Raw genomic sequence first — 20,864 nt, 5'->3', positions numbered from 1 at the left:
ATGCGTGTGGTTGGAAGCCACCGAGTTGTGAAGTGGTTTGTTATGCAGCATCGGTGTGGTGACAGCAGACAGATACACCGTTCCACTGGGGTTAAACCTCCGAGAGCAGCTGCATGTACTGGAAGCCGCTCACTAAGTTTGGAGGAATTAAAGACTGTCGGGGCTGATGCTGCAAGCCTGTCTCCTATGGTGCCGAACTGGTGAGATGGCCCCAGATGGACCAGAGGGCTACAGAGACAGGTGGAGACGGTGGTCCTGGAGGCATATCTGATTGTTGGGCAGAGTTAGGCCTTCTCACAGGCCTGGTGGGGGACAAGGAAGACCTGGCAGAACTATTTGGTTTATAGAGATTCGAGATCGGCACAGGGAAGCTACAAAGTGCAGGCCCTTGGAAGCTCAGGCTACGGAAGGTCTTCAGTGACCAGCCACCCCCAGGACCCCGACCCAGGACCCCTACAGTGTAGGACATGGTACTGGAGAGTACATGTATGTGGTTTTAAGCCACGAATTTTGCGGTCATTTGTTCAGCAGCAATAGAAATAAACACAAGCCGAAAGTAATATAACAATACAGCAACAGGGCACTGTATGTTAGACTCTTGTTTTTGTAAAAAATGATGGAAATTTATGGGGATAACTTTGGGCTCTGGGGTAACAGATCTGGGGTCTGACTGGCTCGACACTACTGGCTGTGTGATCCTGGGCAAGTGCCGTGCCCGGCCCGGGCCTCTCTGCTTCACCCGCATCTCATACTCTCGTCGTGGGGACTGGCGTGGGCCTGGTGCACCGTCAGTGCCCACTGCATGGTGACACCTGTGCCTTTCACATCATCGTCGTCGTCATCATCATCATCATCCGAAAGGACCGACCACCATGTGGCAGTCATCTCAGGGGGAGGGTGACTTCATCTTTCTTGTCCCCATTTTCTGATATTTCTATAATGGACAAAATTTCCTTTGGAATAAGAGCAATGTTTTAAAAATGTATAATTCATTCTCAAACAGTGGATTAGAGTTCATTGCTTTTTGGGTAATGTTTTCCTTGCTTTCATTTTTACAAGCTAGTTGTAAATAAATGTTTTCCATTGCCAGTTCTTTTCAACTATTTTAAAAATGTACAACATGTGTACTGTTTTCCATTAGGTCCTTTGCCCACATGGTTTACTCCCAATGCCTTGGCGGGGAAGGGACTCCGATTGGGGGCAGCGGGAACACGCCCAGGAAAAGGGGTGTTGGGTGCAGGGTCTGACCTCCTGAGAATGGAGGGTCAGGAGGACAAGTGGGCTCTTGCTTGATACTAGACTCTGGGAGGAAAAAAATCAATTTCCATTATGATTTTAAACAGATTATGTTTACTTAAGAAAACAATTAATTGTGGGTATTTCTTTAGCAATGGCTCAAAACCACGACTTTACTTAGTTATGCAAATGTTAGCCTGTAAAGAGAATTTTATTTTAATATTAGTTCACCGGACATATTGCATGCCTACCAGGAGCCAGGCAGACGAGAGAATGGATTGGGGTGGGGTGTCGTGAGTGGATGAAGACTAACACAAAAATGGATAAATAGAGGTTACCAATTTCAATAAGCTTATTATCTTCTTTAACAATTTCCCATATTTGCTCTATCGGCCTTCCATTTCTTTTAAAATTATTTTGCAAAACCATGTGAAAGTAATTTCCAGACATTATGACTCTCCATCCCTGTGTATTTCAGCACAAATCTCCTAGGAATAAGAATACACTTTTACATCACCCTACACTATTATGACAAAGAAAATTAATAAAGATTCTATAGTAGCTAATATCGTCTGTGTTATTTTGAAGCTGTTTGGTTCGGAGCTACTCTGATTTTGTTGCCGCTGTTTCATCACCTAGAGTAAAACGACTGACCAGTGCAGCCGGTGGCCTTTCTGTCCCACAGAAAGTCACCGGGCTCTGCAGGGCTTGCCCTGCGCCTTTGGATGAGGTGACAAAGTGCCATATTTTAAGGAAAGCTGCCCCTTTAACCCCCTTCCCGATAGGAAGAGCCTAGGTGCTCATCTCCTGGGCCATATCACTCAGGCAGGATGACATGGCCGCACCAGTCAGGTTCTTTGGACTCTCCTGCAGAGACAAAATCTGAGTTGTCTGATTACAAAGCTGGAACTGTGTCCTCCTCCCCTGCACCTCTGCCACGCACAGCCACCCCCGGGCGAGCGGCTCTGACACCTAAACAAGAAAGGGGCCCCAGCTCCATGTGGGTAGCCTCTGAGTGGCCATGACGCTCCTCACAGATTCCGCCGACACCATGACAAGAGCCTAAAGAATAACTCCCCGAAAACCTGTTGTATTAGTCTGCCCTCGCTGCGGTAACAAAATGCCACAGCCTGGGGGCTTCAGCAGCAGACATGCGCTCTCACAGTCCGAGCGGCTGAAAATCCAAGATCAAGTGCTGGCAGGCTTGGTTCCTGTGTATTCCCTGCGCCAGCCTAGGATCAGCCATTTCCCTAAGGAGCTCCTGTTCCTTCTTGGAGAATAGTATTGGAAACCAAGATCTGGGTGCTGGGTGTGCTTGTTTACTGGGGGGGCTGGGGGGTGTTGTTGCCATGTTCTCAGCCAGGGAAGGCAAGGAAATACTTGTGTGCACGAACCTGTGTACATACACATATCCATAAATATTTCTATGTGAAACCATCTATGTCTCTGTCGGGTTGAACATGGATTTGTACTGCTATCTCCGGCTTATTCCATTGCCTCATTGGCCATGCTAAGCCTATCACCTTGCTCACCTGTAAACGCCCACTCCAACAATGACACACCTGGCTCCACTAGCTGTTCGGGTCCTCTCCCGTGCAGAGGGCCTCGGACCCTAACCCTCAGCCCCGCGGGAAGCAGCGAGTCAGTGAGAAGGAAGCACGAATGCGCCGTTCCCTTGCCTTTAGTTTGACACACTGATTTCCACCGAGACTTGGGGCAGCACCTTTTCTCCCAGCTCTTTGTCAGGTTGTTTCACAGATTTGTGCAAAATCCCTTTCCTCCCCCGTTAGGTGGATTTCAGCCCATATAGAGTCAGCCTCGGTCTCTGGGACCCCCTCTCTCTCCCGAACCCCCTTTCTCTTTTCTGCCCTTCTTCCTGAAACCCCGGTTTCCCCCTGCTCTTGTCACCTGGTGGAAGCCAAGCATACATGTTTGGTCTCTGTCCCGAAGGAGCAAAGGTGAGTCCTTACGAGCAGGGGTGATGCTCCACAGATCTCTGGGAGATGAGGTCCAGGATCCCAGGCCCTGCAGAGGAGAGAGACTACGAAACAAGAGAACTTTCTATTCCCAGTGCTTACGGCCCCTCGGCATTCCTTCAGTGCGCTGTCATGCTAACGTGACTGCCACCCGTGGACATGAGAGTGGACAGGAAGGAGGGGGTGAACAAGGTCAGAGGACAACCCGCTGGGAGCCTGGGTGGGACTCAGTCATGCCAATGTTCTATAGGAGATAGATTTTCCCAAATCAAGCCATTTCATGAAACCAAAATGTCATTCTCCTTTAAACATTGTTTCTCAAATTTCTCTATCATGTGTATTTTTTTTTTAATCATCGGAGTATTCGAATGCTTTGAAAAATCACTAACTCCCCACCAAAACAACACTCTCACAATTACCATAGCCCTTGTAGCTCTGGGGTGGAAAGGGGTCTGAAGTTTGAAGTGACATCCCTCATCAGTTCTGTCCCCAGGGAAGAGGAGGGAGGCTGACAGCTGATCACTTCGTGCCTTTGATAAGCACCTTTCTTATTCTAATTACACCTTTCCCTAAAGTAACTTTCCCGCTCCCCTCTTCACCCCAGCCCTTACAGCCCTGTCTGAAAGGAGCCTATTCAGACAGCTTGTGAACAATGATGCTTTGGGATGGTTTCATCGGGGAAAGGAAACCTGTAGAGGGTCTTATCTGGGGTGAGCGTCTCAAGCATCCAAGATTATCTCCCTGTCACCTCATGACCCATCTCCTTCATGCCACCTTTTAATTTTGGTAGCAATTACGGTGTATATGGATAATGCCCATTAGCATATTCATGGTCATCTCATCATATTTATTGTCCGCACAACTCATTAATCTTCATCCACTTTGTGTGCTTGACAGCTCAATCTATTTTGCAATCTTTGGGAAGCAGCCATAGCTCCCCAAAGCCTTTGTTTTCCTGTAAATAAACTGTGTTGGGGACCAGAGGACAATGGTGCATCTCGTGGTGATTGACATCAGCCAGGGCTACTAATCAGGATGGGACTTCATTGCCAGCTGAGTCGAGTGCATTATGGGGCCATTGTCCCAGCGCTGCCAGGGCAAGAACACACACAGCCAGTCACCTTTGCAAGATGGGTTGATTGTTCTTCAAGATTAGACCTAGTTGCCTTATTATCCGTCCCAGACAACAAGGCATCTCACCCAAACAGACACATTTTCAGAAACTGCCGGTACATGGGCCAGATTTGAATTGCTAATGTATAATCTGCCTGGCACAGATGTGCAATGAATATTTGGATGTTGTTTTGCCCGTCAGTCCAGGAGGCTGCATTGATGAGGTGATGAGTATTCAGTGATGGCTCCTGGACGTTGGCCAACAGCAGAGTTTGAGCACTTGCGCTGACGATAATCAGATTACGCCCCGACGTGCCTTTGCCATAATTCAGTGGCAGATTCTGTTACAGGGACTGTTGGGTGGAAAGTTCCCTTTCCTTTTTGGTGCAGTGAGATGTCTCGTTCTGTTTTCCAGGCTTGGGAAAGGTGAAGAAGTTGCCTCTATTGTGCCCTTACCTGCTAGCTCCTAAGACTGAGTCATGTCGGTTTACATTTGCCATTTTCTAGCTTATTTTCTTAAGCTCTTGGTGTCTCAGTTTTCTCATGTGTTAAAATGGGTTGAAAAATTCTATCAACCATACAGAGCTGCTGTGGGGATCCAATGAGTTGTCATAAAAGGATAAGTCCCAGCAAATGTTAACTATTATCGTATTATTGTTGATTTGCTTTCTTTCAATATTACGGTGGACAAACAGCTCAGATCCACAGGAAATAAAGGTAAAGCATCTTCATTACCTCGGGATGTCCCACAGCCTTTACTGTGCTACTTTGCCTGGTCAGTTTCTGGTCGTAGGGAACATCTCCAGTACTTATATGACCATGGAGCCTTTATCCTGAAGCATCTTTCACAGCTTATTGTCCCCAGAACACACTATAGGAAAAACTGCCCTAGAAGGTGATACCAATCTGCAAAGCTTTGAAAGAAAAACATGGGATTCAACAATTTTATATTCAATCATGCTGTTTATATGTAAAGGCAATGGAGATTCATTATGCAAGTGCATATATTCTCTCTGAAAAAAAATGTTACTCAAAGGCATGGTGCAAGCGAAGGGGACAGTGGGAACTCACACAAGGTGAGACCAGTTGATTGTACTGAAATAAGTCTAAACAAATGCAGCAAACATACTGTCTAAATTGACATCAAAAGATTAGAGTATTTGAAAGAAGTTATTTATATTAAAACAATGAGATAACAGCATGCATCAGGGCAGATCAAAATAATAAAGAGGGAAGGGAAAGTGTCTTTTTTAATTAAAAAAGGAAAGTAGAAAGGATATATATCTATCCATACAAAAGTGTAATATGAGCAACCCCACTAGTCTTTATTAATGTCTAATAAAGCATGAAAGGCCAATACTCATAGGTGTGAGGGGGAAAACCCTAAATCTAAGAGTTTTCTGCTTATTAGACAATCCCTCCCCCAAAGAAATATCAAAATTAAAATACAGGTGAAATATGGTTATTCAAATGTAAACAAGAAGAAAGGTGTGGGAATATTAACATCAAGCAATGCCGGATTATACAAGTCAAAGAGTATTAAACTGTTCATTTCATTTCCTTATCTCTGGTCAAATGCACAAGGTAGGTCCTAAAGAGATATAGCAAGACTTATTGTGGAAGGGGAAGCAATGGCCAAAGGTATGTGGGAAGGGATGGCTTGTCTGCCAGGGCCCCTGGGGTGTAAGTTTTTAAGGGACCTCTACTTTGAATACTGGGGCAGACTCCTACTTTATCTGCCTAACTCGTCCTCTGAGAACTGCGTCCTCTCCTTCTGTGCATCCCGGCTCCTTTCTCCCAGCTGTACAGTTGCTGGATCCTGGCCACAGCTTATGGGAGCTGACCTGAGTCAGGAAACCACAGTACCGGGCCCCTTTGTTTGCTTTATTAATTTAAGGGAAGACATCTGACTTTTCACTGTTGTCTTTTCAAACTCTGAAAAAAGAGGGCCAGTTCTTCTTACAAACAGTAAGATGGAGGTCTTTTTTTTTTTTAATTTTTTTTTTTTTTTTGGTACGTGCCCCTAGAGGGAACTGAACCCCAGACTCTCTGGTCCGCAGGCCAACACTCCAACCGCTAAACCAAACCAGCCAGGGCAAGACAGAGGTCTTGGTGGCTGTTGGAGGTCATGTTCCCTGGAAAGAGTAAGAAACTGGTCTACAATGAAGTCTTATATAAAAGCATGCTGTTCTGGCCTTCAAATTTCTGGTTCCATTTGGACCTCAAGTCTAGCCGTATCCCTGCACTTCCCTGGTTCAGGGGGCCACTTTTTCTTGAATGACACGATCCATTCCTGTACCTTCCTAAGAATTTTCTTTTTCTGCCTTTTCCACCTTTTACAGTTATAAATTGTATTAGGCAGAAACTTACCTCTAGCTTGCAACCAAAGAAAGGGTCCTGACTAATACAGTTACTTTTTTAAAAATTTAAGTAATGGCACCTATGTCCTGACATATGATATATTTACTCTGTTACATTGAAGTGTCAAGTCAGGTTTCCTGGTCCCACAATGTAAAGGGACCATACAATTTGGCTGAAAGCAAGCTGATCAACATAGTAATTTGGTTTGAAAATAAACATCATCAGTGATTTTTTAAAAATTATTATTAATTTCTTTTTTTTGCTGTACTGCTAGGCAATTTTGTCATATGTCATATGACAAAACATATTTTTTCTATGTTTTTTAAACTAGCTTTTTGAAAACAAAATAATGTTAAATATTTGCTTTTAAAACATAAAGTCAGTTATTTTTCCTCTAGGCTGTTTGTAGTAGCAAAAATTTGGAATAATCTAAATATATAATAATAAGAGATTAATTAGAACAAACTATATATTCCAAGTAGGGCAGTAGTTGGAAACACAAATGTCTAAAACTATGTTGTAAAAATGTATGTGACCAATAGGATTACTTTATACTTTCTTCTATGTTCAATTTTCTTTTTTTTCTTACGAGAAAACCAACTACTGGAGTATAAAAAAAAAAGTACAAGCAAACAAAAGAAAAATTTAATCCATACTGATAGTTGCACTCACCTTTTAAGACTTAAAATACTTTTACAATCAATGTTACCCGCTGGGTATATATTCTTACATACTTTTATAATTATCGTCATATATATCTTGACATTTATTCATTTAGAAAACCTTTTATTTCCTTTAAAAGTGGGACTACAGCAACTTTACGAGGTATAATTTATGAGGTATAATCTATATATAATAATGCGCATTCATTTTAGGCATCATTTCATGAGTTCTGTCTAATTTTACACCATTAAAACCACCACCATGATAAAGATATAAAACATTTCCATCATCCAAAAAAATTCCTTTGTGTTCTTTCCTAGTCAACCTCTCTCTCACCCTGGGCCTCAGGCAAACAATGATCTGCTTTCTGTCACTATCAATTAGGTATTTTCTCTCTAAAGTTTCATGTTAATGAGATCATACCATATGAACTCTTTTGTGTCTGATTTCTGTCACTCGGTGCGTTTTTGAGGTTCATTCATGTCATTGTGCTCGTCAGGAGTTCATTCCTCTCTATTGCCGAGCATTCCATTGTATGAATTTACCACACTGTGCTCATCCATTCAGTGTGGATGCTTGGAGTGTTTTCAATTTTTGACTATTAATGGATAAAACTTCTATGAATATTTGAATGAAAGTCTTTGTTTAGATATTTTTTCACTTATTTTAAGCACAATGCCTAGAAGCAGAACTGCTGGGTTGTATGGTAGGTGTTAGGTTTAACTTTACAAGAAGCAGTCAAACTGTTTTCTCAAGTGGTTGTACCATTTTGGAATGTATGAGGATTCCAATTGTTCCACATTCTCACCAACACTTTTACTGAGTCGTTAATTTTATGGTGTGTATTGGTATCTCATTGTGGGTTTAATTTGCATATCATTGATGACCAATGATGTTGAGCATCTTAACATGTACTTACTGTCTGCTCAGATATCTTCTGTGAAGTGGCCATTCATATATTTTGCCCATTGAAAAATTTGGGTTGTTTGTCCTCTTGCTTTTGTGTGGTAAGAATTCTTTACATATCCGGGATGCAGGTCTTTATCACAAATACTGATAATGAATATTTTCTCCAAGTCTGTGACTTGTCTTTTCATTAAAAAAATGACAGCATCCTTTGAAGAGCAATGGTTTTTAATTTATATGAAATTCAACTTATCATTTTTCCCCTTTATGCTTTGCATATTTTGTGTCTTAAGAAATCTTTGCCTACCCCAAGGCTGTGGGGATTTTCTGTTTTCTTCTCTAAGTTCTGCAGTCTAGCCTTTATGTTTAGGCCTGTGATCTACTCCATGTTCATTTTTCTATATAGTACGAGTTAAAGGTTCATTATTTTCCATACAGATATCCAAGTGTTCCAGCACTGTTTCTTGAAAAAGCTATATTTTCCTTTTTGAATTACCTCAGTACCTTTGGCAATAAATTGACTACATGCATGCAGATCTATTTTATGAATCTATTCCCTTGGCTTGGTCTCTCTGCTTATCCTTACTTTAGTACCATTTCTTGACAGTTGGGAAACTTTCTGATATTGAATTAAGTGTTGAGAGGGAAATACTCCTTGCTGGGGTTGTGTATCCCATCTATCCACTTCTCCATGGTGTGACTTTCCCTGGCTGAGACTTGCGCTGCTACACTCATTGGGGTGGCAGCAGACGGGGGCAATTCATCCAGGCCTGTGAGAAGCTGCCCTCACCTCTCACAAGTCCATGATACTCTGAGTTTACAAATCAGCTTCACATCCTTGTCAGTCATTCCTACACTGCCTCAGTGCCCCTTGTGCATTTCTATTTGTCCATTCTTCACACCCTGTGGGGTGGGCTGCTTGGATTTGATTATACTCAGTTAATTGTACAGAAAATTAGACTTTAGGATTATCACCATCAGGACACCTTCTTAAAAGTTGGAATTCTAGGTCAAATAACAGAAAACAAAAAGCCAATCTGAGTTCATCATCTTAGGACACTGTTCTAATTCTGTGTGAATACTTCTTGGGAGAGTGGCAGGCCCCAAAAGTAACTCAACCTGTGCCACACTCGTGCCCCCTATAAAACCTCAACACACACACACACACACACACACACACACACACACACACACACACACCCCTGAGCAGCACTTCTTGACTATATTGGTCTCAAATGACATCTGTGGCTGGCCTGGTGATAGCGTTCCTGCCAGATATTTCAGCATTTGCTTGTGGACATATTTCGGTAGCAAGGCCAGGTCGCGCTTACTGTGAGCCCCACCCAACCCCCAATCCTCTTAAGGGCAGAGTGCTAGAGTGTGACAATTTTCTGGCTTAGATTCTTTCAAATACCCAATCCAAAATCTTTTGCGTTGTTACCTTGAATTTCGGCTTCATGCAAGTAAACAACCCTGATAACTCTGCGAGGACTTTGAAAAGACCCAGTGCCCGCTGCAGGGAGGGCAGGCAGTGTGGCCTCAATGCAGTGATTCTCAAGGGGTTGGCAATGGGGTGTGTGCGGGACATTGGTATCTTTTAGGATCAGAGGCCTAATCTGAAGACAGAACATTCATCCCCTTCACTTTGATATGACTCTGAATGCCATATTAATTTTGAATTTCGTAAAGTATTAAAGGACACTTATGATATTAAAGGGGTGCAGGCTGAGAAATTCTGGTATGTGCAGTCCTGGATGGATCAGGTAACCATGGTTGAATCCTAGCTTACTCTTTTCAGTTGTGTGCTCTTGGGCAAGTCTTTCCTCTCTCTGAGCTTCTTTCTTTGTGTGTAAAATAAGGGATAATCATACCCACCTCACAATATTGTTCTGAAAATGGAAAAAAAAATGAATAGCAAAGCCTTTCTAAACTTGAGGACCTGAATGGTGCAACTGTAGTGCTGCGGATGGCGTTTCACTGAAGAAGTGCCACACAGGAGACTGAGCCCACATAGACTGAAGAAAGGTAAAATGAATGGACTTTGGATCAGAGAGCTTTGAGACTTTGCCCACCTCCGAGGCTGTGTGACAGAGGCAAGTTGCTGACCACGCTCATAGACAAAGGGAAGACCATTTACCCTCATGCAACATCTAGGGTTAAATGAGTTGTCTGCTATGCATCTTTTGTGTTTGTTTGTTACAGATGTTTCTCCTTTTGACCCCATTAACACCCTCCTCACAATCCCGTACCACCCCAACCCAAGCATTGTTGTCTATGTCCATGCTTGTTTTGTTCATTGTATTCCATAAATAAGAGATCATGTGCTATTTGTCTTTCTCTGATTGGCGTGTTTTGCTTAGGATAATACTCTCCAGTCCCTCCATGTCATCCCACAGGATAAGAGATCTTTCTTTCTTACAGCTGCATAGTATTCCATTGAGTATATGTACCATAGCTTTTTTATCCACTCATCTATTGATGGACACTTGGGCTGTTTCCAGATCTTAGCAATTGTAAATAGTGCTGCTATGAACATAGAGGTACATATATTCTTTCTGATTGGTGTTTCAGGCTTCTTAGGGTATATTCCTAGAAGTGGGATCACTGGGTCAAATGGCAGTTCAATTTTTAATTTTTTGAGGTAACACCATATTGTTTTCCATAGTGGCTGCACCAGTCTGCATTCCCACCAGCAGTGTACTAGAGTCCCCTGTTCTCCACACCCTCGCCAACACTTGTTGTTTGATGATTTGTTGATGGCAACCATTCTGACAGGAGTGAGGTGATACCTCATTGTTGTTTTAATTTGCATCTCTCTGATGATTAGTGACGTTGAGCATTTTTTCATATGTCTCTTGGCCATTTGTATGTCCTGTTTGGAGAGGTGTTTATTTAGGTCCTCTAGCCATTTTTTAATTGGGTTCTTTGTCTTCCTTTTGTTGAGTTGTATGAGTACTCTATATATATTGGAAATTAACCCCTTATCTGATATATCATTGGCAATTATGCTCTCCCATACAGTGGGTTCCCTTTCCATTTTGATACGTGTTTCTTTTGCTGTGTACAACCTTTTTAGTTTGATGTAGTCCCATGTGTTCATTTTCTCCTTTGTTTCTATTGCCTTAGGTGATGTATCAGTGAAAAGTCTGCTGCATATGATGTCTGAAATTTTGTTGCCTACAGTTTCTTCTAGGATTTTTATGGATTCATGAGTCACATTTAAGTCTTTTATCCATTTTGAGTTTATTCTTGTGTAGGGTGTAAGTTGATGGTATAGTTTCATTTTTCTGCATGTAGCTGTCCAATTTTCCCAGCACCATTTATTAAAGAGGCTGTCTTTACTCCACTGTATGCTCTTGCCACCTTTGTCAAATATTAATTGAGCATATTGCCTTGGGTCCATTTTGGGGTTCTCTGTTCTCTTCCACTGGTCTATATGCCTGTTCTTGTGCCAGTACCAGGCTGTTTTGATTACGGTGGCTTTGTAGTATAACCTGAAATCTGGTAATGTGATCCCTCCAACTTTGTTCTTCCTTTTCAAGATTGCTGTGGCTATTCGAGGTTGTTTTTGGTTCCATATGAACTTTTGAAGTAATTGTTCTAATTCTGTGAAGTATGCCATTGGTATTTTGATGAGGATTGCATTGAATCTATAGATTGCTTTGGGTAATATGGACATTTTAATTATGTTAATTCTCCCAATCCATGAACAGGGTATGTGCTTCCCCTTTTTTATATCTTCCTGTATTTCTTTTTTTCAATGATCTGTAGTTTTCTGCGAATAGGTCTTTTATTTCTTTGGTTAAGTTTATTCCTAGGTATCTTAATTTTTTTGGCATGATGGTAAATGGGATTGTTTTCTTAGTTTCTCTTTCTGTGAGTTCATCCTTGGTGTATAAGAATGCCATCGATTTCTTGACGTTAATTTTGTATCCTGCTACTTTGCCAAATTCATTTATTAAGTCTAGTAAATTTTTGATGGAGTCTTTGGGGTTTTCTACTTATAGTATCATGTCATCTGCAAACAATGACAGTTTCACTTCCTCCTTTCCAATTTGGATCCCTTTTATTTTTTCTTCCTGTCTGACTGCTGTGGCTAAGACTTCCAGTACTATGTTAAATAAGAGTGGCGAAAGGGGGCATCCTTGCCTTGTTCCTGTTCTTAAGGGAAATGCTTTTAGTTTTTGCCCATTGAGTATGATGTTGGCTGTAGGTCTTTCATATATGGCCTTTATTATGTCTAGATATGATCAGTCTATTCCCACATTGTGGAGCATTTTTATCAGAAATGGATGCTGGATTTTGTCGAAGGCTTTTTCGGCATCTATTGACATGATCATTGTGGTTTTTATTCTTCATTTTATTTATGTGGTGTATCATGTTTATTGATTTGTGAATATTGTACCAGCCTTGCATCCCTGGGATGCATCCCACTTGGTCATGTTGGATAATTTTTTTGGTGTATTGCTGGAGTCGATTTGCTAGTATTTTGTTCAGGATTTTGGCATCTATGTTCATCAGGGATATTGGCCTGTAGTTTTCTTTCTTTGTAGTGTCTTTTTCTGGTTTTGGAATTAGAATTATGCTGGCTTCATAAAACGAGTTTAGAAGTATTCCTTCTTCTTGAATTTTTTGAAATAGTTTGAGGAGAATGGGTGTTAGTTCTTCTTTGAATGTTCGGTAAAACTCCCCCGTGAAGCCATCCAGGCCTGGGCTTTTGTTTGCTGGGAGAGTCTTGATTACATCTTCAATTTCTTCTGTTGATATTGGTCTGTTCAAGTTTTCTATCTCTTCCTGGTCCAGTTTTGGGAGACTATGTGTTTCTAGAAATTTGTCCATTTCGCTTAGATTGTCAAATTTGTTGCCATATAATTGTTCATAGTAGTTGTTAATGATCTTTTGTATTTCTGTGGTGTCAGTTGTTACTTCTTTTCTTTCATTTCTGATTTTGTGTATTTGGGTTCTCTCTCTTTGTTTCTTGGTGAGTCTAGCTAAGGGTCCATCAATCTTGTTTATCTTTTCGAAAAACCAGCTCTTTGTTTTATTGATCCTTTGAATTCTTTTTTGGACTCTATGTCATTTATTTCTGCTCTGATCTTTACTACTTCCTTCCTTCTACTTGCTCTGGGGTTTTCTTTTTGTTTGCTCTCTAGTTTTTAAAGTTGTGAGGTTAGATAGTCTATTAGAGATTTTCTTGTTTTTTGAGGTAGGCCTGTAGTGCTATGAACTTCCCTCTCAGAACTGCTTTCGCTGCATCCCATAGATTTTGTATTGTTGTGTCTTCATTTTCATTGGTTTCCATGAAGTTTTTGATTTCTTCCTTGATCTCCTAAGTGACCCATTCATTGTTTATTAACATGCTATTTAGCTTCCAGGTATTCAAATGTCTTTGTATGTTCTTCTTGCAATTGATTTCTAGTTGCATGCCATTGTGATCTGAGAAGATGCTTGATATGATTTCAATCTTCTTGAACTTGTAGAGACTTAGTTTGTGCCCTAACATGTGGTCTGTTTTTGATAATGTCCCATGTGCACTTGAGAAGAATGTGAATTTTGTAGTTTTGGGGTGTAATTCTCTGTAGATATCTATTAAATCCATTTGGTCTAGTGCTTCATTTAGAGTCTCTGTTTTCTTGCTAATTTTTTGTCTAGAGGATCTATCCAGTGATGTCACTGGGGTGTTGAAGTCCCCTGCTATGATTGTATTGCTATTGATTTCTCCTTTGAAGTCCTCCAGAAGATGTTTAATATATTTTGGTGCTCCTATATTGGGTGCATATATGTTTATCAAGGTTATATCTTCCTGTTGGATAGATCCTTTAAATATTATGTAGTGGCCTTCTTTGTCTCTAGTTATGGCCTTCATTTTGAAGTCTATTTTATCAGATATGAGTATCGCTACCCCAGCTTTTTTTTCCTTTCTGTTTGCTTGGAAGATTTTTTTCCACCCCTTCACTTTCAATCTATGTGAGTCTTTTGTTGTGAGGCGGGTCTCTTGTAAACAACATATAGATGAGTCGTGCTTTCTTATCCAATCAGCTACTCTGTGTCTTTTTATGGGAGCATTCAATCCATTTACATTTAAGGTGATTATTGATATGTACTTATTTATTGCCATTTTTGTTTAGTGTGGTTCTATTTTTTTTTCCCATTTCTCCTGCTAATTACAGCAGTCCTTTCTACATTTCTTGCAGTGCTGGTTTGGTGCTAATGTATTTCCTTAGCCTTTTTTTGTCTGGGAAGCTCTTTATATGACCTTCCATTTTGAATGATAGCCTTGCTGGGTAGAGTAGTCTTGGATTCAGATCCTTGTTTTTCATGACCTTGATTACTTCATGCCATTCCCTTCTGGCCTGTAGTGTTTCTTGTGAGAAGTCAGCTGAGAGTCTTATGGGGTTTCCTTTGTAGGTAACCTGTTGCTTATCTCTTGCTGCTTTTAGGATTCTCTTTTTGTCCTTAATTTTTGGCACTTTGATTACTATGTGTCTTGGTGTGGGCCTGTTTGGGTTCTTCTTACTTGGGGCTCTCTGTGCTTCTTGAACTTGAATGCCTTCTTCCTTCACCAAATTAGGAAAGTTTTCTGTCACTGTTTCTTTGAATATATTCTCTAACCCTTGCTCATTTTCTTCTTCTTCGGGGACTCCTATGATGCGAATATTATTACGTTTCCAGTTGTCTCACAGTTCTCTCAAGCTGTCTTCCTGTTTTTTAATCGTTTTTCCCTTTGGTTTCTGATTGGTTGATTTTTTCTACCCTGTTTTCTAATTCACTGATCCGGTCCTCAGGTTCCTCTACTCTGCTATTTAGACCTTCCAATGTGTTTTTCATTTCTGATATGTCGTTTTTAATTTCCAAGTGGTTGATTTTCAACATTTCTATGTCTTTACTCATGGTGGTCATGTCCTTACACATGCTATTGAGCTTCCTCAAGATCATGGCTTTGAATTCTAGTTCTGTTAACTTGCTTAACTGTACCTCATTTATCTCATCTTCGGTAGAGGTCTCTTGTTCTTTCATTTGGCTTTTGTTTCTGTCTTTCACCATTTTGGCTATCACAGTGGGCTTTAGAGTCTGCCAAATTTTCCCTGTGGGTGTTGGTGTTCTGCTGTTTGTGTCTCCCTCTCCTGGGTTTGGATGAGGCAGGGAGGACCCACTTTAACCACCACTGTCACGTCTTAACTTTCCTCTAGCTTTTTTTTGCCTGGAGGTTATTAGTAGAGGTCACCTGAAGAACCTTGGTTTCTGAGTTGCCTGAAAAACTCCCTCAGGTGCTCAGTGTAAGAGGATTTCCCGAGGGTGGGGCAGATGCTGGTTGTTAATGGGCCTCACTTATCATTTCAATGGCCACCAGGTGGGGTTGAATCTCTGAGGGAGGGGTTGCTGTCTCTCCCCAGGGCCCTGGGAAGAAGTAAGATGACCACAGTCATGCATGTCTGCACTCAGCAAAAGCTCTGAGCACCCTCCAAATCCTGAGTGTCCCCACACAGTTCCAGTCCAGTCTGCCTTCCCTCTGCTGGAGCCCAAGGTGAGTGGCTGCTGCCAATTTAGCCTCTTTCCAGACTCTGCGTCATGGAGCCACCTGGGACTTTTAACCTGAGGGCGCTGCTCACAGCTAAGGGCGGCCGAGTCTGCGGCACCAGCCGAGGGTATGGCATCCAGCTGAGTTCGCAGGGCTCAGCTGTGGTCCCGGACGCAGCCCAGGTGGCAGCAGCTTCCAGCTGAGTTCCCTGGTCCCAGCCAAGTCCGCTGGTCCCAGCCCAGGCTGCTGCAGACCGTGGGCTCCCGGCCCCCTCTCGTGTCCTCGAAAGCCTCCCAGGATTGAGTGAGTGTCCCTGGTTATGTGGTCCTCCAGGCTGCCTTTCAGTTGCCCCTTCCTGACGATTTGTCTTTATTTTCATTGTACAGTAATTCCAGTTTGGTCCTGGGAAATGGTCTGTGTAGCTCCATTCATTCTGCTGCCATTTTTTTTCTCCCCCTCAATTTCTTTTTTCAATGACCTGTCATTTTCTGAAAATAGGTCCTTTACTTCTTTGGTTAAGTTTATTCCTATCTTAATTTTTTTTTGCCACAATGGCAAATGGGATTTTTTTTCTTAGTTTCTCTCTCTGTGAGTTTATTATTGGTGTATAAGAATGCCGTCAATTTCTTGAGGTTAATTTTGTATCCTGCTACTTTGCCAAATTCATTTATTAAGTCTAGTAGGTTTTTTTGTTTGTTTGTTTGGTATGTGCCCCTAGCGGGAACCGAACCCAGGACTCTCTGGTCTGCAGGCCCATGCTCCAACCGCTGAGCCAAACCAGCCAGGGAAAGTCTAGTAGATTTTTGATGGAGTCTTTAGGGTTTTCTATGTACAGTATCATGTCATCTGCAAATAATGAGTTTCACTTCATCCTTTCCAGTTTGGATCCCTTTTGTTTTCTTCTTGTCTAATTGCTGTGGCTAAGACTTTCAGTACTATGTTAAATAAGAGTAGTGAAAGTGGGCACCCATCTTGTTGTTCTTAAGGGAAATGCTTTTATTTTTTTTCTCCATTGAGTATGATGTTGGCTGTAGGTTTTTCATACATGGCTTTTATTATGTCAAGATATGATCCTTCTATTCCCACACTGCTGAGTGTTGTTGTTTTTTTTTAATCATAAATGAGTGCTGGATTTTGTTGAATGCTTTTTCAGCATCTATTGATATGATCATATGATTTTTATCTTTCATTTTGTTTATGTGGTGTATCACATTTATTGATTTTCGAATATTGTACCATCCCTGCATCCCTGGGATGAATCTCACTTGGTCACATTGAATAGTGTGTTTTTTTTTTTTTTTTTTTTTTTTTTTAATGTATTGCTGGATCCAATTTGCTAATACTTTGTTACGAATTTTGGCATCTGTGTTCATAAGGAATATTGACACGTTGTTTTCTTTCTTTGCAGTGTCTTTATTTGGTTTTGCAATTAAAATTATGCTGGCCTCATAAAATGAGTTTGGAAGTAGGTTTTTGGAATAGTTTGAGGAGAATGGGTGTTAGATCTTTGAATGTCTAGTAAAACTCCCCCGTAACGCCGTCTGAGCCTGGGCTTTTGTTAGCTGGGAGTTTCTTGATTACATCTTCAATTTCCTTAGTTGTTATTGGTCTGTTCAAATTTTCTCTCTTCCCAGTTCAGTTTTGGGAGACTGTGTGTTTCTAGAAATGTGTCCATTTCACCTAGATTGTGCAATTTGTTGACATATAATTGTTTGTCATATGTTTTAATGATCCTTTGTATTTCTGTGGTGTCAGTTGTTACTTCTGTTTTTTTTTTTTTTTTTATCCTCACCCGAGGATATTTTTCCATTTTTTTGTACAGATAGAGTGGGAGGGAGAGAGAGGAAGGGAGAGAGAGAGAGAGAAACATCGACGCAAAGGGACACATCGAGTGGCTGCCACCCGCACAACCAACCAGGGAAGGGGACAAACTGCAACCAAAGTACGTGCCCTTAGCGGGAACCGAACCCGGGTCTCTCCGGACCGCAGGCCGACGCTCTAACCGCTGAGCCAAACTGGCCAGGGCACTTCTCCTGTTTTGTTTCTGATTTTGTTTATTTGGGTCCTCTGTTTTTGTTTCTTGGAGAGTCTAGCTAAGGGTCCATCAGTCTTGTTTATCTTTTCAAAGAACCAGCTCTTTGTTTCATTGTTCTTTTGAATTGTTTTTGTTTGTTTCTATGTCATTTATTTCTGCTCCAACCTTTACTATTTCTTTCCTTCTACTTGCTCTGTTTTTTTTATTTTTTATTTTTTTTATTTTTTGTTTACCTTCTAGTTCTTTAAGTTGTAGGGTTAGAAAATCAACTAGGAATTTTTTTTTTTTGTTTCTTGAGGTAGGCCTATAGTGCTATGAACTTCCCTCTCAGGACTGCTTTCACTGCATTCCATTGATTTTGTGTTGTTGTGTGTTCATTTTCATTGGTCTCCAGGAATTTTTAAATTTCTTTCTTGACCTGCTTGGTAACCCATTGGTTGTTTAGTAACATGCTATTTAGCCCCCAAGTGTTTGAATGTTTTTGTTGTAATTGAGTTCTAGTTTCATGCCATTGTGACCCGAGAAGATGCTTGATATAATTTCAATCTTCTTAAATTTGTAGAGATTTACTTTGTGTCCTAATATGTGGTCTATCTTTGAGAAATTCCCTTGTATACTTGATAAGACTGTGTATTCTGAAGCTTTGAGGTGAAATGTTCTGTAAATATCAATTAAATCCAACTGATCTAATTTGTCATTTAAGGACTGTGTCCTTGTTAATTTTTTGTCTAGAAGATCTATCCAGTGGTGTCAGTGGGGTGTTCAAGTCACCTACTATAATTACATTGCTATTGATCTCTCCCTTGAAGTCCTCCAGAAGTTTTAAAATATATTTTGGTGCATATATGTTTACCAGGCTTATGTCCTCTTAATGAATTGATCCCTTTAATATTATGTAGTGATCTTCTTGGTCTCTTATTATGGCCCTGGTTTTGAAGTCTATCTTATCAGATATCAGTATTGCTACACTAGCTTTTTTTTATTTTTTCATTTTCATTTGCCTGGAAAATTTTTTTCCATCCCTTCACTTTCATCCTGTGTGTCTTTTGTAGACAGCATATATATGGGTCATATTTTCTTATTTAATCAGCTACCCTCTGTCTTTTGATTGGAGCATTTAAACCATTTACATTTAAAGTTATTAATAATAATTAGTTGCCATTTTTATTTTATGCCTGTGCCCCCCCCCCCCCCCCCTTACAGCAGTCCCTTTAGCATTTCTTGCAGTGCTGATTTGGTTGTGATAAATTCCTTTAGCTTTTTTTTATTGCCTGTGAAGCTATTTATTTCACCTTCAATTTTGAATATAGCTTTGCTGGATAGAGTAGTCTTGGATTCAGACCCTTGCCTTTCATTACTTTGTATACTTCATACCACTCCCTTCTGGTCTGCAGTGTTTCTATTGAGAAATTAGCTGACAGTCTAATGGGAGCTCCCTTGTAGGTAACTTTCTGTCTCTCTCTTGCTTCCTTTAAGATTCTTTCTTTGCCTTTAATGTATGCCATTTTAATTATGATGTCTAGCTGTGGGTCTTTTTGGGTTTATCTTGCTTGAACTTTCTGTGTCTGGATTTGTGTGACTTTTTTCCTTTACCAAATTACGGAAGTTTTCTGTAATTATTTCTTCAAACAATTCTCTATTCCTTTCTCTGATTCTTCTCCTTCTGGTACCTCTATGATGCAAATGTTGTCACATTTTGTATTGTCCCAACTCCCTTAAACTCTCCTCCTGCTTTTTAATTTTTCCCCCATTTGCTGCTCTATTTGTGTGTGTGTGTTTTTTAAGTTTCTTTTTTCCTTTATTGATTTTAGAGAGAGGAAGTGAGAGGGAGAGATAGAAACATCGATGAAAGAGAACATCGATTGGGCACCTCCTGTATGCCCTCCACTGGGGATCTGGCCCACAACCTGGGCATGTGTCTTGACCTGGAATCGAACTGGCAACCTCTTGGTGCATGGGTCGATGCTCAACCACTGAGCCACACTGGCTGAACTATTTGAGTGTTTTTTTCTTTTTTTTTTAATCCTCACCCAAGGACACTTTTCCACTTTTTGTTCAGATAGAGTAGGAGGGAGAGAGAGGGAGAGGGGGGCAGGGGAGAAAGAGAGAGAGAGAGAGAAATTGACGTGAAAGGGACACATGGAATGGCTGCCACGCACACAACCCAACCAGGGCTGGGGACAAACTGTAACTGTGGTACATGCCCTTAGCAGGAACCAAACCCAGGTCTCTCTGGACCACAGGCTGATGCTCTAACTGCCGAGCCAAACCGGCCAGGGCCGTGTGTTTTTTTCTACCTTGCCTTGTAACTTGCTGATTCAGTCTTCAGCTTCTTCTAATCTACTATTAAGACCTTTTAAGGTATTTTTCATATCAGCTATGTCATTCTTTATTTCCTCTTGATTTTTATTCATAGTGTCTACCTCTTTTTTTAAGTTGATGTAGTTCCCACTGAGCTCTTTATAATTGTTATTAAGTTGCTTGTGGTTCTCACTAAATTGTTTGAACACCGTTATAATCACTGCTTTGAATTGTTTATCTGACAAATTGCTTTCTTCCATTTCCTGTAGTTCCTTTTCTGGTGATTCCACCTTTTCTTTCATTTGGGTGTTGTTTCTTTGTCTCACTGTTTTAGCAATCTGGTAGTTCTAGGCCTGGTGAGGGATGTTGGGATAGGTAGGCAGGTCAGTGTGTATCAAATAAGGCTGCTGTGCCTCCCAGACTGTTTTGGTGTGTGGCGCCTCTTGTCTACTGTGGGTCCTGGAGGATTGACAACTGGCGACTGGTAATGGTCTGTTGTAGTAGGTGTTGCTGGGGCGGATGGGTCCAGCTGGTGTGCTGCTGCCTGGTGGGGCTCAGCTTCTGATCAGTCACTGCTGATGCTGCTGGGGCATGTGTCAGCTCCTGGTTTGCACTACTACTGCTGCTGCTGTTGCCAGGGGGCACTCTCAATCCTCTGCTACTGTTAGGGGCTGAGGATGCTTAGCTCCTGGGACTTTGCTGCTGCTGGAGGAGGGGCTCCACTCCAAATCTGCTGCTGCAGTTGTCGGGGGCA

This window comes from Molossus molossus, unplaced genomic scaffold (assembly GCF_014108415.1).
Source record: "Molossus molossus isolate mMolMol1 unplaced genomic scaffold, mMolMol1.p scaffold_m16_p_14, whole genome shotgun sequence".
In the NCBI taxonomy this organism is placed as follows: Eukaryota; Metazoa; Chordata; class Mammalia; order Chiroptera; family Molossidae; genus Molossus; species Molossus molossus.
The sequence above is the reverse complement of the archived record's forward strand: the minus strand, read 5'-3'. Positions refer to the sequence as shown.